Source organism: Salmo trutta, chromosome 25 (genome assembly GCF_901001165.1).
Source record: "Salmo trutta chromosome 25, fSalTru1.1, whole genome shotgun sequence".
In the NCBI taxonomy this organism is placed as follows: domain Eukaryota; kingdom Metazoa; phylum Chordata; class Actinopteri; order Salmoniformes; family Salmonidae; genus Salmo; species Salmo trutta.
In genome coordinates, this window is record NC_042981.1 from 43,734,425 (window position 1) to 43,742,757 (window position 8,333).

Consider the following 8,333-nt stretch of genomic DNA (forward strand, 5'->3'; position numbering starts at 1 on the left):
GTGTCTGCTGTCTGTGGGCGAAGAACAGCAGGAAAATTTGTTAGTGGTCAGCCTGGGAACAGTGAGACTGACAGGCGCGTTCATGAGAATTCTCCATTTTCTTCTTTCAGCCTTTGAATGAATACATCGCCCGGTTGGAATATTATCGCTATTTTACGAGAAAAATAGCATAAAAATTGATTTTAAACAGCGTTTGACATGCTTCGAAGTACGGTAATGGAATATTTGGAATTTTTTTGTCACGAAATGCGCTCGCGCGTCACCCTTCGGATAGTGACCTGAACGCACGAACAAAACGGAGCTATATGAATATAACTATGGATTATTTGGAACCAAAACAACATTTGTTGTTGAAGTAGAAGTCCTGGGAGTGTATTCTGACGAAGAACAGCTATGGTAATCCAATTTTTCTAATAGTAATTCTGAGTTTAGTGAGCACCAAACTTGGTGGGTGTCAAATTAGCTAGCCTGTGATGGCTGAGCTATCTACTCAGAATATTGCAAAATGTGCTTTCGCCGAAAAGCTATTTTAACCTCTTATGGCTAGGGGGCAGTATTTTCACGGCCGGATAAAAAACGTACCCGATTTAATGTGATTATTACTCCTGCCCAGAAACTATAATATGCATATAATTATTAGCTTTGGATAGAAAACACTCCAAAGTTTCTAAAACTGTTTGAATGGTGTCTGTGAGTATAACAGAACTCATTTGGCAGGCCAAAACCTGAGAAGATTCCAAACAGGAAGCGCCCTCTCTGACCATTTCTTGCCCTCCTTGATCATCTCTAACCAAAACAGGGGATCTCTGGCATGACGTGACACTTCCTACGGCTCCCATAGGCTCTCAGAACCCGGGAAAAAGCTGAATGACGTAATTCCAGGCCCTGGCTGAAAAGCATTAGCGCATTTGCTAAGTGGTCTATCAGCGGACAATGGGACTCAGGCTCGTGCACGAGACGACCCCATGTTTTTATTCTGTCGTCTTTGAACGGATACAACGACTCCCGGTCGGAATATTATCGCTTTTTTACGAGGAAACGCTTGTATTTAGTTTTCCATTGCAAAAGGGAGTTTTGGTATGGTCCACTCCAATAAATACAACCTAGTACTTATATAGGTTACAACAGAACTACCTAACCATCTTCCTGGAGATCTACCATCCTGTGGGTATTCAGTCCAACCCTAACATACCTGATTCAGCTAGTTGAGGGTCATGTTCCAGGCCCTGATCAAATTGCAGATAATGCATCAACCAATAGTTGCATAGCACGTTATTTGCAGGCCACTCCATCGACTGTGAAGTCGGGCATTAGATTGATATACCGCTATATCACATTGGTGGCATTCATGCCTGACTACATTGCAGATGCTTGCCAGATCTCGCAAAGCTTGGATAGGTCATATGGTATAGCAATGTAGGATAATACAGTGCCACTGGCACAGCCCGCTACCAAGGACTGCGGCCCCCCCTCTCCTTCTCCGTGGCCGACTTGAGTAAGTCATTCAAACGTGTTACCCTCACAAGCCCAGACGGCATCCCTAGCTGCGTCCTTAGAGCATACGCAGACCAGCTGGCTGGTGTGTTTATGGACATCTTCAATTTCTCCCTATCGCAGTCTGCTGTCCCTACATGCTTTAAGATGGCCACCATTGTTCCTTTATCCAAGAAGGCAAAGGTAACTGAACTATGTGACTATCGCCCCGTAGCACTCACTTCTGTCATCATGAAGTGCTTTGAGAGACTAGTCAAGGATCATATCACCTCCACCTTACCTGCCACCCTATACCCACTTCAATTTGCATACCGCCCCAATAGGTCCACAGATGATGCAATCGCCATCACATTGCACACTGCCCTATCCCATCTGGACAAGCAGAATACCTATGTAAGAATGCTGTTAATTGACTACAGCTCAGCATTCAACAACACAGTACCCTCCAAGCTCATCATTAAGCTTGAGGCCCTGGCTCTCAACCCCGCCCTGTGCAATTGGGTCCTGGACTTCCTGACTGGCCGCCCCCAGGTGGTGAAGGTAGGAAACAACATCTCCACCCCACAAGGGTGCGTGCTCAGCCCCCTTCTGTACTCCCTGTTCACCCATGACTGCGTGGCCATGCACACCTCCAACTCAATCATCAAGTTTGCAGACGACACAACAGTAGTAGGCTTGATTACCAACAACAATGAGACAGCATACAGGTTGGAGGTGAGGGCACTCGGAGTGTGGTGTCAGGAAAATAACCTCTCACTCAACATCAACAAAACAAAGGAGATGATCGTGGACTTCAGGAAACAGCAGGGGGAGCACCCCCTTATCCACATCGACGGGACAGCAGTGGAGAAGGTGGAAAGTTTTAAGTTCCTTGGTGTACACATCACAGACAAACTGAAATGGTCCACCCACACAGACAGTGTGGTGAAGGCACAACAGCACCTCTTCAACCTCAGGAGACATTTGGTTGTCACCTTAAACCCTCACAAACCTTTACAGATGCACTATTGACAGCATCCTGTCGGGCTATATCACCGCCTGGTATGGCAACTGCACCGCCCACAAACGCAAGGCTCTCCAGAGGGTGGTGTGGTCTGCACAACGTATCACCGGGGGCAAACTACCTGCCCTCCAGGACACCTACAGCATCCAATGTCACAGGAAGGCCAAAAAGATCATCAAGGACAATAACCACCCGAGCCACTGCCTGTTCACCCCACTATCATCCAGAAGGCGAGGTCAGTACAGGTGCATCAAAGCAGGGACCTGAGAGACTGAAAAACAGCTTCTATCTCAAGGCCATCAGACTGTTAAACAGCCATCACTAACATTGAGTGGCTGCTGCCAACATACTGACTCAATTCTAGCCACTTTAATAATGGAAAAATTGATGTAATCAATTTATCACTAGTCACTTTACATAATGCTTACATACATTACTAATCTCATATGTATATACTGTACTCTATACCATCTACTGCATCTTGCCATCTTGATGTAATTAAATGCATCACTAGCCACTTTAAACAATGCCACTTTATATATAAATGTTTTCATACCCTACATTACTCATCTCATATGTATATACTGTACTCTATACCAAATCAAATCAAATGTATTTATATAGCCCTTCGTATATCAGCTGAAATCTCAAAGTGCTGTACAGAAACCCAGCCTAAAACCCCAAACAGCAAGCAATGCATGTGAAAGAGGCACGGTGGCTAGGAAAAACTCCCTAGGAAAAACTCCCTAGAAAGGCCAAAAACCTAGGAAGAAACCTAGAGAGGAACCAGGCTATGAGGGGTGGCCAGTCCTCTTCTGGCTGTGCCGGGTGGATATTATAACAGAACATGGTCAAGAGGTTAAAATGTTCATAAATGACCAGCATGGTCAAATAATAATAATCATTGTAGTTGTCGGGGGTGCAACAAGCACGTCCGGTGAACAGGTCAGGGTTCCGTAGCCGCAGGCAGAACAGTTGAAACTGGAGCAGCAGCATGGCCAGGTGGACTGAGGACAGCAAGGAGTCATCATGCCAGGTAGTCCCGAGGCATGGTCCTAGGGCTCAGGTCCTCCGAGAGAAAGAAAGAAAGAGAGAAAGAGAGAATTAGAGAGAGCATATTTAAATTCACACAGGACACCGGATAAGACAAGAGAATACTCCAGATGAAACAGACTGGCCCTAGCCCCCCGGCACATAAACTACTGCAGCATAAATACTGGAGGCTGAGACAGGAGGGATCAGAAGACACTGTGGCCCTATACCATCTATACCATCTACTGCATCTTGCCTATGCCGTTCGGGCATCACTCATTCATATATTTTTATGTACATATTCGTATTCATTCCTTTACACTTGTGTGTATAAGGTAGTTGTTGTGAAATTGTTAGGTTATATTACTTGTTAGATATTACTACATGGTCGGAACTAGAAGCACAAGCATTTCGCTACACTCGCATTAACATCTGCTGACCATGTGTATCTGACAAAGACATTTGATTTGAGTTGTCCACATATTCTAGGTCAGAACCTTCCAGGGTAGTGATGCTAGTCGGGCGGGCGGGTGCGGGCAGCGAACGGTTGAAAAGCATGCATTTAGTTTTACTAGAGTTTTAAGAGCAGTTGGAGGCCACGGAAGGAATGTTGTATGGCATTGAGGCTTGTTTGGAGGTTAGTTAACACAGTGTCCAAAGAAGGGCTAGCTGTATACAGAATGGTGTCGTCTGCGTAGAGGTGGATCAGGGAAGCACCCGCAGCAAGAGCGACATCGTTGATATATACAGAGAAAAGAGTCGGCCTGAGAATTGAACCCTGTGGTACCCCCATAGAGACTGCCAGAGGTCCGGACAACAGGCCCTCCGCTTTGACACAGTGAACTCTATCTGCAAAGTAGTTGGTTAACCAGGCGAGGCAGTCATTTGAGAAACCAAGGCTATTGAGTCTGCCGATAAGAATACTGTGATTGACAGAGTCGAAAGCCTTAGCCAGGTTGATTAAGACGGCTGCACAGTACCGTCTTTTATCGATGGCGGTTATGATATCGTTTAGTACCTTGAGCGTGGCTGAGTTGCACCGGTGACCAGCTCGGAAACTGGATTGCACAGCGGAGAAGGTACGGTGGGATTTGAAATGGTCAGTGATCTGTTTATTAACTTGGCTTTCGAAGACTTTAGAGAGAGGCAGGGCAGGATAGAAATAGCTCTATAGCAGTTTGGGGCTTGAATGTCACCCCCTTTGAAGAGGGGGATGACCGCGGCAGCTTTCCAATCTTTAGGGATCCCGGACGATATGAAAGAGAGGTTGAACGGACTGGTAATAGGGGTTGCAACAATGGCGGCGGATAGTTTTAGAAAGAGAGGGTCCAGATTGTCTAGCCCAGCTGATTTGTACGGGTCCAGGTTTTGCAGCTCTTTCAGAACATCTGCTATCTGGATTTGGGTGAAGGAGAAGCTGGGGAGGCTCGGGCAAGTAGCTGCGGGGGGGCGGAGCTGTTGGCCGGGGTTGGGGTAGCCAGGAGGAAAGCATGGCCAGCCGTAGAGAAATGCTTATTGAAATGTTCGATTATCATGGATTATCGGAGGTGACCGTTTTACCTAGCCTCAGTGCAGTGGGCAGCTGGGAGGAGGTGCTCTTGTTCTCCATGGACTTTACAGTGTCCCAGAACCTTTTGGAGTTAGAGCTACAGGATGCAAATTTCTGTTTGAAAAAGCTAGCCTTTGCTTTTCTGACTGACTGAGTGTATTGGTTCCTTCCCTGAACAGTTGCATATCGCGAGGACTATTCGATGCTGTTGGAGTCTGCCACAGGATGTTTTTGTGCTGGTCAAGGGCAGTCAGGTCTGGAGTGAACCAAGGGCTATATCTGTTCTTAGTTCTACATTTTTTGAAAGGGGCTGCATCCGTAATGGGTCAGCAGTCAAACGACCACCACTCATCACTGTCAAACGCTCCCTGAAACATTTCAGCGAGCAGGCCTTTCTAATCGACCTGGCACGGGTATCCTGGAAGGATATGGACCTCATCCCGTCAGTAGAGGATGCCTGGTTATTTTTTAAATGCCTTCCGAGGAACAGAGGAGGAGTAGGATGAGGGTACAGCTAAAGGCTATCAAAACTGGTCGTCTAGTGCGTTGGGGACAGAGTTAAAGTAGCAGATTTCTGGACGTGGTAGAATAGATTCAGGGCAAAATGTGCAGACAGGGGTATGGTGGAGTGCGAGTACAGTGGAGGTAAGCTCAGGCACTGAGTGATGATGAGAGTTTGCATCTCTGGATGTGCTGGTTATACTGGGTGAGGTTACCGCATATGTGGGGGGTGGGACAAAGGAGGAATCTGAGGCATGTAGAGTGGGACTAGGGGCTCCACTGTAAACTAAAACAATGATAACTATCCTAAACAACAGTATACAAGGCATATTGACATTTGAGAGAGACATAAAGCAATCACAGGTGTTGATTGGGAGAGCTAGCTAAGACAACAACGGGTAAGACAACAACAGCTAAGACCACAACAACAGGTAAAATTGCGATTAATGGGCACAGAGGATCATTTAACTACACAAAGGGCCTGAGTTTGGGGCTAGGGCCGACAGATAAACAAAAACAATAAACAAAATGGAGTACCGTGATAAATTAACAGTCCAGCAGGCATCAGCTAGGAGGAACCACACGAACCAAGTCCATGTGGTTAGTGAAAGCCTATTGCTGAGACAAATAGCAGAGACAATACCCCTGTTTTGGGATAACCTATGCATCGTTCATTCCTCACATCCTTGAAGACCGATAGATGTATAGTGAAAGGAGATATTACGTAAGGCTACCAACCAAGTCATGTCAGATCAGTGATTATTTATTTTAATAAACTGGGAGGTTCGAGCACTGAATGCTGATTGGCTGACAGCTGAGGTATATCAGACTGTATACCACGGGTAAGACCAAACATTTTTACTGCTCTAATTATGTTGGTAACCAGTTTATAATAGCAATAAGGCACCTCAGGGTTTTGTGGTATTTGGCCAATATACCACGGCTGCAGTGGTTCTTCCTTTAAAAGTTTTGAGCTTATGCCGTGACCGTTTGTGGTAGATGGTGGAAGATTGTGGTAAATTGCGTCATTCTGGCAACAATGGCTGACACTTGAATAACGTGCCATAGAATTCTGCGGCACCCCACAAGCTGTGCTGCAGTACGTCGCAACTTTTAAAGGAAGAACCACCGTAAAGGCTGTATAAAGGCACTCCGCATTGCGCATAGCATAACAGACCTTAGCTGTGGTATATTGACCATATACCACACCTCCTCGTGCCTTATTGCTTAAATAGGCTATCATTTATTTTAGGTCGATAATTATTTCAAGAAAGAGAGAATCCACCCATGAATATATTCAAACAGCGCCTCAGATTAGCTGGTTCGCGCATGCAGGAGTGGGCCTTGCCTCTCCTCCCACAGACACTTGTGTAAAACAGCTGCTTCATTGTTCATTCCTCCCGCAGCCATTGGATAGGCCTATAATTTACTTTCACTTGCCCATTGTAATGTATGATTAGCCTACAGTTTAGTGTACACAGTCTAGTGGGCCGCTATAGGGTTATAATATGCTGCAAAATAAGGGTGTTGTAGCCACCAATTTGGAGAGAGCAGTTTGACATGAGACATACACATGCATAGCCCCCAGTTTCCAGGATCCCAAGATAATTTGTTTCATGGTCGTTTTATTGGTCACTCACATAGCCTCCTAGCCTATAGTTGTCATAAGGGGGAAATTATGTTATTAAAGCACCATAAGGTATTTAGTCAGGGGCGCAACTTTCACTTGAGCCAGGGGGGACATGTCCTGAAATGTAATTTTTGTCCCCCCCCCAGTTTTATCATTGGAGTGCGATATAAACGAGGCAACGTTGTGCTTTAGGACCATGCGGATGCCTCCGAGCGGTCGGGTAGGCTGTTTGAAGCGTTTATCCGACTGAAACAAATACAAATAATTAGGTTCCCCCACTTCTAAAACCAAAGTTGCGCCCCTGTATTTAATAGTTGCCATTATACACAGATTTTTTTCAAAGGTGCTCGCTTTAGGCTACGCAGCAGAACATTGTAGCGAAATAGGAGGGTAGACTGACAGGGACTCAAACAAGCCCAGTTCTCTTCTCATGTGACAGTGCCACGAAAGTGTTTTTGTTTGTGTTCATTACGCACCATGGCCGTTAGAAGAGAGTATGCCGCCTATAGTCTGAAATTGCCAGGGGGAAACTTGGTGTGTGCCAATTATTCGATTTATAAGCGTGAGTGAGCAGCGACGCCTGTTTGAACAAGTGTATTACAGTAGATTGATGGCTGTTTGTTTAACCCCTACTTTTGACCACCCATCCACGCATACAACCCTATGTACGTAACCATGGTTCCTCTTGAAAATAAGTGCAGGCAAAATCCTAGAGGAAAACCTGGTTCAATCTTCTTTCCAACAGACAAATTCACCTTTCAGCTGGACAATAACCTAAAACTCAAGGCCAAATATACACTGGAGTTGCTTACCAAGATGACATTGAATGTTCCTGAGGAGCCTACTGTAGTTACCGTTGTAACTTAAAATTAGCTTGAAAATCTATGGCAAGACTTGAAAATGGCTGTCTAGCAATGATCAATAACCAACTTGACAGAGCTTGAAGAGTTAAAAAAAAAGAAAATATTGTACAATTCAGTTGTGCAAAGCTCTTAGAGACTTACCCAAAAACACTCACAGCTGTAATCGCTGCCAAGGGTGATTCTAACATGTATTCACTCAGGGGTTGACTACTTATCTAATGAAGATGTGTTTCATTTTTTTATTAATCTTAAAAAAATATA